Source organism: Belonocnema kinseyi, chromosome 4, assembly GCF_010883055.1.
Source record: "Belonocnema kinseyi isolate 2016_QV_RU_SX_M_011 chromosome 4, B_treatae_v1, whole genome shotgun sequence".
NCBI classification, from domain to species: Eukaryota; Metazoa; Arthropoda; class Insecta; order Hymenoptera; family Cynipidae; genus Belonocnema; species Belonocnema kinseyi.
This window is the reverse complement of record NC_046660.1, coordinates 63,809,050-63,817,837: the sequence shown is the minus strand read 5'-3', so window position 1 is coordinate 63,817,837 and position 8,788 is coordinate 63,809,050. Positions and strand designations below refer to the sequence as shown.

The 8,788-nt window shown below is 32.9% G+C and overlaps 1 pseudogene; it reads left to right on the top strand.

Moving 5' to 3' along the window:
- LOC117170923 overlaps positions 1 to 4,622 on the top strand; it is a 9,721-nt pseudogene extending 5,099 nt beyond the window's left edge.
- Positions 4,623 to 8,788: the final 4,166 nt, after the last annotated feature.

The following is an 8,788-nucleotide window of genomic DNA, read 5'->3' as shown; positions in this document are numbered from 1 at the left end:
TATCCCATCCACACACTACTCCTTTCCCCTGCCGAGTGAGTCACGCCTACCCCGAAAGGGAAATGGCTTAATGGTGTAATAATAATAATAATAATAATATATCCCATTCGAGAAATTACGCCGTGGCGCAGGTAGGAGCGAAAGCAGCTGTGGAAGATGTGCGGTGGTCACTCAGGCGTCGCCTATCAGGAGCGTTGCAGTCAGGCGATGTACCTTAACGGCCGAAATGTGTGACGACATACCGACAGTTAACACGAAGGGAGATTTGACAGAATTGGTTTGTCATTGAAAACAGCGCTATCTATCATGAACTATACATCGCGAAGTATTGGAGCAATTTTAATGAAAAATAGCACTGAATATCAATGCATTTTAAACAAAAATGTTATGGTACGGTATAAAATTAATTATTTACTCTAAGATTTCCTGTCAATAGAAAGGTCTGATTCAGTTCAGATATCGGAGTCCCGTTGTACTATTTTGATGCTCCAACTGTCAAGTCTTGGCATGAGATTATGAAAAACTGTGTTTTCCCGATTATTTAAGACAAAGCGCTCCTTTCGAACAAGATGTTCAGTGATCCGCAAACGTTTCAAGAACGCAAGCAGGAAACACATTTATTATAACGTGTAACAGCCAACTTACACAATTTACACAATTTACACAATTTACACAATTACACAATTTTACTAATGTTTATATTCATGAAATTTTTAATTCAATAACCTTAGAAACTATCAGGAATTTTATTGTTCCGGACTATTCTAATTTAGAATTTTCAATTGTCTGTAATATATTAAATATTACATGAAATTATATGAATTTAGGAAATATTGTATATGAATATTTAAAGAAAAAGATTACACAACCACCGCATGGTCCTACTGTCAGCAAACGTCAAAAAATGACACCAGTCCAAGCATACACGCGATAAATCATATTTACTTTTTCGGAAATTTCTGAGTGTTGATACTTTTGTTTACCGGATTTTTGAGTCAATACAGTTTTTAAATGTTTTAAAAAGTTTCAAAATATTTTAAAACTTTCTTTAAAAAATTTTGTTTTTTAAATAAAAAATAAATTAAAACTTTCCCCGAAATGTTAGGCCAAAAATTTCTCATTTCTTAAAACCTTTCCAAATTCTCAAATAGAATCCAAAACTTTTTTTTTTAATCTTCAGAAATCTAAATTTTCTTTTATCTTTTAAAAATCTTCTGAATAATAAAATTTGCGAGAATCTTTTTTGACAATTTTTTAAAATGTTTTGAAAAAGTTGTAGAATATTCTCAGAAAATTAATTGGTGATAATTTTGTTAATTTTCTTTAAAAACCTTGGAATCTTTTTAAGTACTCTCTTCAAATGAACTTTAAAAATAAGAAGAATGTTTAATTTGTTTAGGAAACTTAAGAAAACTTTTTTATCTTCTTTAAATATTTCAAAATTCTTAAAAAGCTTTTTCTTTCGGAATCTTAAAAAATCTATATTTCGCTCAACATTTATCGGCATCTCAGCAAATAACAAACTGAAAATATCCACTAAGATCATATTCATACAAACAATTTATCTTGCGCTACGCACTCGGTAATGTATTTACCACGCGCTCCGCGCTCTTTCTTTGCGTTACCCTCCACATTTGTGCACTGAACACAATGCGAAATTTTCTACATTCTATGTTAAAAACTATTATATCAAATATCTATTACAATTTTTTTTTGTGTACCTTGGTGTGGTACTGCTTATTCTGATATTGCAAAATAATGTTCACATTTTATTTTTCCTGATCCTAATAGGGCCCTACTGTGGTTGTTTAATCATTTTCCTTTTTCTTAAGTGAAGCTGAACACTTTTTTTTTAATTTGTTCTCAAAGTACCTACGGCCTTGACGATTACATTCTCGTTGCGATAATCGCGCTTCGCGCTTAACAGTTAGGTTATGCAGGCTCTGCTTTTTTTAATTTTGGGCTAATCAAAATATTCGGCTAGAAAATTTTTGAAATGTATTTAGTGTCAAGTGAAAATTTTGAATGAAATTTTTGGATCAATAAAAAAAATTAATTTTTCTATTTTTTTTTAATTTTCAAAATTTTGAAAAATATATAAATTTTCTAATTTTCATCAAAATTGAAAACTTTATTTAGATAATTTTAGGGTCTTTCACCCATCTATAAGAAACTTCGACAAAAATTTCGAAAATTACAAAAGAAAAAAAAATATTGAAAATGCTCCCAATTTTTTAATTTTTGTTCGAAATATCTGATTAACGAACTTAGCCTTCATTTTGAGTACCTTCAGGAGTGTATCAAATGCAGACTCAATTGGACAAATCCTTTAAAAGTTAGCATGGCTACAACATTCAGGTCACCATATAGACATACAGACATACAGACAGACAGACACCGATGAAATTTTATAATTTTCGGATTCTGTAAGTGCCAAAACGTAAAGATCCGTTAAAAACCAGAGACCGAAAATTTGGACGATTACATTACATTCTCAGGAATGAGAATGTAAAAAATTAATTTTTAACCAAATATTGGAATTTTCAATACAAAAAAGAAATTTTCATGCAAGCTTTATTTTCTACCAAAAAACAGATAATTTAACAAATAAGTACTTGAATTTTAGACAAACAAAAAAACACACATTTCCAATAATGATTTTAAATTTCCACCATTTATTGTCATGGCTTACTAAAATAATTAATAATACTTTGATTAATAATCTTTGAAATTAATCTTCTAATTTAAAAAACCCTGTCATTATTTGCAAGATTACATGATTGTCCCACTTTTTTCACAACATTTAAAAAAATGCAATAACCCTGCCAAGTCTTCCAGGTTTTGTGTAAAAAAAAATTAACTTACGTTATGTCCCATTTGTTTTCTAAATCTACATTCATACCTTTCGTAACACAAAAGTTATAAATAGCCTTTCGACTGTAATGTACTTCAATAAATTTTTCCAATTCCACTACACAAAAAAAAAACTTTAAACAAATTATTTTAAAAAATCGGTTTTGAAATATTTTGAATTACATGCTCCGTTTCAGAGATTTATAAATTTTAGAAGATTCTGAGTGATTAAAAAAAGTATGTTCGAAAATTTACCAAATATTTTTCAAAAACAATTTACATTTGTAACACAAAAAATGAATTTTCTACTAAGATTAATTTTCAAGCATTAAAAAGACAAATTAAAAAGTTCAATTTTCAGCACAAAAGCAACGGATTTAAAAAAGTTTAATTTTCAATAAAAAGAAGAGTTTGTAACATAGACAATTAATTTTCTGATAAAAGACAACAAACTTGAAAACAAAAATCTTAAAATTGTCAACAAAATAGATGAATTTGTTACTACAAAAGATCAATTTTCTAGCATAAATAAAATAGATCAATTTTCCTTCAAAATCAACAAATTTCCAAAAAGAGTTAAATTTTTAATGAAAAATATGATTTTTTTACCGAGAAGATAAATTTTCTACCAATAAACAATTAATTCAAAAAGTATATAGTGATCTTTAAACAACAAAAAAGTATTCATTTTCAATTAAAATGTTTGTTATTCTCTAACATTTTTTATTTTTTCTCATCGTTATGTACTAAAAGAATGAATAAAATTTTTATTAATAGGCTCTTCAATTAATCTTTGAATACCAAAACAACAGTAATTTTTTCAAAATGTTTAATTGTGCATAATTTTTAAAATTATCTTAAGATATTTCAGATTCTTTTATGTAAACTTTTCAATTAAAGCATGCCAAATTTACCTAGCCAGTTTACGATCTAGAATATAGACCATACAATATGTGCGTAATTACCGACTCTGATCTTCTCTACCGACATTGTCAAACTGGAAAAATTCCGCCCTGTTGCACCGCTCAAGTGGAACCGTCTATCGTTTATTTCAGTTTGTAAACTGGCCTGAGTAATTGGGGGCGCTTTATTTTAGATCGCAAAAGCATCAGGTAATAGGTGACGCTAGCGAAAATCGTTCTAAATTAAACACGTGGGATCGGCAATCTCCCACCTCATCTCTGGTGTGGTCAGTAGTGGATAAGGAAGCGCCAGCAGTTCGAGATGAGGCTTGGCAAGAAAAAGACGATCAAGCTTTTTCTACGATTGGTTGGCTCGTGGACGATAACCAATTAATGCACATTACGAACGCCAACAGTGCACGAGAAGCCTGGAAATCGTTAAAAGACTACCATCAGAAATCGTCAGAAGCCAGTATAGTCCATTTATACAGGATTGTATGCAGAATGCTATTAGCTGAAAATGGCAACATGGAGGAACATGTCAACAAAATACAAGACACCTTTAATCGAATGACAGCTCCTGGAGAAGAAATTGGGTATGAGTTTGCAGCGGCTATGTTATTGGAGAGCTTGGCAGAATCATATGACACTTTGGTCACCACCTTGGAAAGTCGAACTGAAGGTCTTACGGCATCTTTGGTCAAAAGCAGGTTGATCGATGAATACAGGAGGCACAAAAATAAACTGGCTGTCAACAACATTACCGAATTCGCGGTGATGAAAGCTCAGGCGCGCACATATTCTCAGAAAGAATGCTTTTTCTGTAAGAAGACAGGGCACTATAAAAGGGACTGTGAAAAATATTAAGCTTGAAAGGAAAAGCAGGAGAAAGCGAGTACAGTCAGACAATGCGAGGCACTAGCCTTCACAACAAGAGAATTTGAGCAGTCGAAACTTCGGACGAGGTTCGTTCGAAAGCTAGAAAGGTAAAGGAACAAGAAGGAAGAATGGTTTGGATCATGGATTCAGGAGCAACAAGACACATGGCCAACAATAAGGATTTTTTAAGGAAATCGACTCAGAAAGGAAACGAAAGGTTCGTTCGCAGATGACGAAGAATTTGCTGAAATTCAAGGGGTCGGATCAGGAACCATAAAGTTTATAGTTGAAGGACAGGAAGTGACCGTGAAGGTGAGAAACGTGCTGTACGTACCAACCCTAAGCTCAAGTTTATTGTCCGTAAAGAAATTAACCGGGAACGGTTTTAGTGTACAGTTTAAGGGCAATAATTGTGACGTCGTTAGCTTCAAGGACGGGAAAGTGAAAACGACCGCAGTTTTAGCACTATCCCAACTCTATGAATTAAAACTAGTCAACACGGTGAAGGCAATAAATCAATCGGTAGGTGTGGAGAGCACGAGGAACGTTCAGGGAGCATACAGCCCAGGCACCGAGTACCTGCGGATACAAAGCATGCTGGGACAGTAGTTAAAGAGACTGTTTCAAGAAAATCCGCAGACGTTGAGATAAGTTTCGAATCTATTGAACAGCATCAAAAGGAAACAGGAAACGCGAACTATTAGAAGGATTCAGGGAAGCATTCCAGTTCCAATACACCTGCAGATGAAGTCATTGAAGGAGAAACGGAAGGAAATGCAGAGTCCAGATCACTTAGAAAATCTGAATGATGCAATAAAGGAACACCACCAGAGAGATACACGGATTTATCCAAATCAGCAGAAAATTTCTATGGAGTACGCGGATCAGGGGGCGGAATGGCAGAGTTGCCCTCTAACTCAAAGCAAGCATCAATTGATCGGCGCCCAGTGACCCAAGTATCCAGGAATTTTCAAGCAGAAAAGGAATATTCAAGTTTTTAGTTCAACGACCTCAGAGTATTTAAGTTTTTAAATTTAAAGTATATGAATTAGACAAATTAAATTTCTGCATCGAAATGCAATTTGAGTCGTTTTTGTAAAGTGTCAACGAATCAAAAGTCGTGTGTATATCGCGATTATATCGTTGAGGGGGAGTGTTGGAATTACAACGATTCTAGCGATATCCAAAAGTGCCAAAAGTGAGTGAATAGAAGAGAATCGCGTGTCCTCTTCTCTAGCCCATAGGCAAAAAGGGCCTGAGAGCTAATATAGAAATCAGTTCTGTCGTGACTAACCATCGGGTAACACGCAGAGGTGAAGGCACTAAAGTATTCAATAAAGTTAAAGTTTTCAATTCCACTCTAAAATTTTTCATGTATTTAGTTACAGTACTTTTGTACATCTAAATATACAGTTTACATATTTATTTTCAAATGAATTGTTTGTTTCTTTTGACCTTTTATCATACGCGGTTACTATCTCCCATTAGTTCCAACATAAATTAATAGTGTGAACGCTATAGGTTAACCCGCTCTACTCTATAAAACATTGGGATGAGTCGCGAGGAGCCTACAGGAGTTTCTTTGATTTCATCTCGGGTCAATAATGTAATCATGCCGCTCTCCATATTGATTTTTCCTCGTCCTTTGTGGTGAGTGCGTCGATTATGTGTATATATTCCAGCAAAAACATCACTAGTCTCCAATATTGCAAAGACGTCACCGTCAGATGTGGATAATACAATTTGCTCTTGGGTAGGGATAGGCACGAAGACACTCCGTCGTGCTAATAATCGAATTGGTTTATCCGCAGGAAAAGTGTATCTTCGAAGTACAAATATACGGTGCACATTTTTTTTTGATATAATCCGAATGTGTTGAAGTTGGTTCAACTCATATTTCAATCCGCCGGGAGAATCAATCGTGGTAGGTGGAGCCATAAACCTGGTATCGACTGGAGGAGATCTGGACCTGACACGAAGAGGAGACTCGGCAGGAGAATAAGACCTGGCAGGATCATTTCTGCCCAGAGGATTAGAAGGTTCATGGCAAGGATTAACAGTAATAGGTTCGCCATTCGGTAGACAATCGAACTGTGAACCTAACTCTGCAAGAAGAAATAGGATGGCATTTTTTTAATTACTTTGGTAAATCATAAAATTCTTGTGGCAAAATTTCGAAACAAGACTGAGGGCTTTAAGTGAACATTAGTATCATAAAAAGTTAAAGAGCTCGAAGAAATTCTCACAAGCATTAAAATATGCTCGAGAGTATGCTCCACCTTTAATTGATTTGAGAATTTAATGAGCATGGGAATTTAAAACGAGGATTTAAAAAATCGTACTTTCTATCCTTATTAATGATAAACAGTGTATTTGAATTTCGCGGTACGGCGTTACACTTTAAATTAGAAAGTACACTAAATTTTAGTGATGAAGGAAGTTGAAATGATTAAATTTTCAGTTTAAAAAAATTGTATTTTATACAAGAAAAACTCATTTTCAACCGAAAAGATCAATTTGCATTCAGTAGCATGAATCTTCTACCCGAATAAATTAATTCTGAACAAAGTACATGCATTTTTAACCAACATTTCGAGCAAAATTCGTATTAAAAAATCGGGTACATTTCCGAAAACCACATATTTTTAAATAATGTAAAACTCTATGTACCTATATATTTTGTCGCGCGGATTACTAGTATGTTAATGAAAATACCCGCACCATTTATTTTTTTGGAAAACCCACGAAAGTCGTGTTTTCTCGAATTTATGTGAGTAAATACAAGAAATTTCGTAAAAGCTTGTATACAACTGTTGCAGATCTCATAAAAATAAGTGTAAATAGATAAAAATTATATTTCTATCGGTTCTTTTGTGAAAATTTTTTTGAAATAGTTTGTATTTACCGAGATAAATTCGAAAAACAATGACTCTTTTTAGTTTTCCATGGTTTTTACCATAAAAATCAAATTTGGAAATATTTTCACTGTCATTTTCGTAATCCGCGCGTTAGAATACATGGATGTACAGAGTTTTGAAATAATTGGGGGTATGCCCTTTTAGAAAATTTATTCCCATAATCAATTCGAAATTCTGAGTTTTCTTATCTGGCATTTCACTTGTTTAGTATCTATGGATGTCCGGAATCTGTACAAGAAAAATTAAGCTGATCCAGTAAAATCGGAAATTTTTCAGGATGCCTATCTTTTATAAATAAATTACTTTTCTGAAAAACGATCTTCTTCTTCGCTCCGCTGGACTTTTCCCTTGAAGTATTGGAGGAATCGAAAACTATTTCTTTATTTTTTGATTTTATATAATTTTAAAATAGCTAAACATGCTTAACGCCTTTTCAGACTATATGGAGCTATGAAATTATGTAAACTTTTTATATTATCATTACACTTAATTTATATTCATTTAAATACAATTAACACATTTTCAGTATTACTGCGCATATAAAGCACACGATTTACGCCCTTAAAAAATCATAAATGTTTTAGAGTTACGAACCTTTGTTTTTTTCTATCTACTTGAGTGTTGGTAAAACTGTAAAGTTAAGGGATATCCAACATAGCTACATTGGCTTTCGTCAAATTATAATTTAATTTAAGTTATAATTTTAGTCGGATTTCAAGAATCTGCATACAAATTACTCTTATTTAAAAATAATATTTTCTTCCAGCAAGCATCAGAAGCAAAGAAATTAATTAATATGTTAATGAGTTCTTGATTTTTTTAAATGTTGAATTCTTTCATTTTGATTATTTTCACCTGAAGATTCTCAAATGTTTAATGTGTATAATAGAAGATGATTTGAAAAATTTCATTTTTGATTAAAATTTTTTATTTTTTGTCATTTGGCAATTTGAAGATAGAATCAAAGATGTTAAAATACCAAGATATCATTGTATGGTCTTATTAAATGTGGTTTCCATGTTTGACAATATACCGTTAGATTAAGCTTTAGTTAGGGATAGAGAATTTTCAGATTCATTCAGAATTCTCATGTTATTTATGTAAATAACACGTTCGTTTCCCAACACTGCTCTGACCTAGGTTGCTGATCAATCTCTCTAGCAATCACCCCAAGTGAGGATCTTCACAAAGTCGATGTGTAAGGTTCCCCACTTGGGTCCATTAGTGGCCAAAGTC